The following is a 1,122-nucleotide window of genomic DNA, read 5'->3' as shown; positions in this document are numbered from 1 at the left end:
GCATTCCCCCAGAGGAGCTGGAGGAAGTGTCTGGAGAGAGGGAAGTCTGGGTATCTTTGCTTAGACTGCTGCCCCCGCGACCCGGTCCCGGATAAGCGGAGGAAAATGGATGGATGGATGGATCATTTTGCCAGTTTATGGAGAATATTATTGTTCTAAAATAAATCAATGCAATGATTGATTTTTTGACAAGTTACTGTATCTCATGCTATCAGACCTGACAAAGAGAATGTGGCAGAACATACTTTGTATTATGCAAAGAGAGTGAGAAACCCACTTTACAAGCTTTTGGACCAAATCTGGTGTGTTTGGAGATATTATTTGAAATCAGGTCTGAACTGTTATCCGATCAGAATCAGCCAGCGTAACTGGCTTTTATTTAAGTCCTCACATTCAATGATATTAAACTGAAAGGGAAACTGGGAAGGCTGTAGATGTTTCTGTACATTTTAAACTGAATTCAGTATACGTAGATAGATTTAACTAATAGTTCTTGTGTCCTGCCCCCTCCACCGTCTGTCTGTGGACAGCAACACAGCTGTGCTACAGCATTGTATCATGATCCTTTCAGCTGATCACAGAGCACTGAAAGAAGAAATACACCTGAGGCTATTCATGTGTGTGTCTGACACGATGAGTGTCTGTAGATAACCGGAAGGTAATGCATGCCTTGTCTCAGGTGGACAGCAGGAGGGAGTGTGTGCTGCACTCTCAGAGCAGAGAGCTCAGCAGTTTCATGCTCCTGAGCGTGCGCAAACCCGTACCCGGTTGCAATGCACAGTGAAGTCAGAGAAAGAATGAGGTGTTCAGAGAATAAGAAGCAAAATGAACTTCGGTATAAGGCCATGTTTGTATTTATTTGGGTCTGACTGGAGTTGAAGTCTTATTAGCATGAAGATTCCTGTTTGTATTACTGCCCCTTCATGTGTGAATGGTTGGCTTAAGTTGTGTTGGTAGCACCCTACGTTTGCTTGACATCACCCAGTTCCATGATGTTCATATGTCTACTTAAAATATTGTCATCCTGATTTTCCCATGTATGTTTGGTCAGTTCTGTACATACATTCTTTTGCACATCTGTCTATCCTAGAACAAGAATCCCTCCTCTGTTGCTCTTCCTGA

Source organism: Monopterus albus, unplaced genomic scaffold (genome assembly GCF_001952655.1).
Source record: "Monopterus albus unplaced genomic scaffold, M_albus_1.0 scaffold134.1, whole genome shotgun sequence".
Taxonomy (NCBI): domain Eukaryota; kingdom Metazoa; phylum Chordata; class Actinopteri; order Synbranchiformes; family Synbranchidae; genus Monopterus; species Monopterus albus.
The sequence above is the reverse complement of the archived record's forward strand: the minus strand, read 5'-3'. Positions refer to the sequence as shown.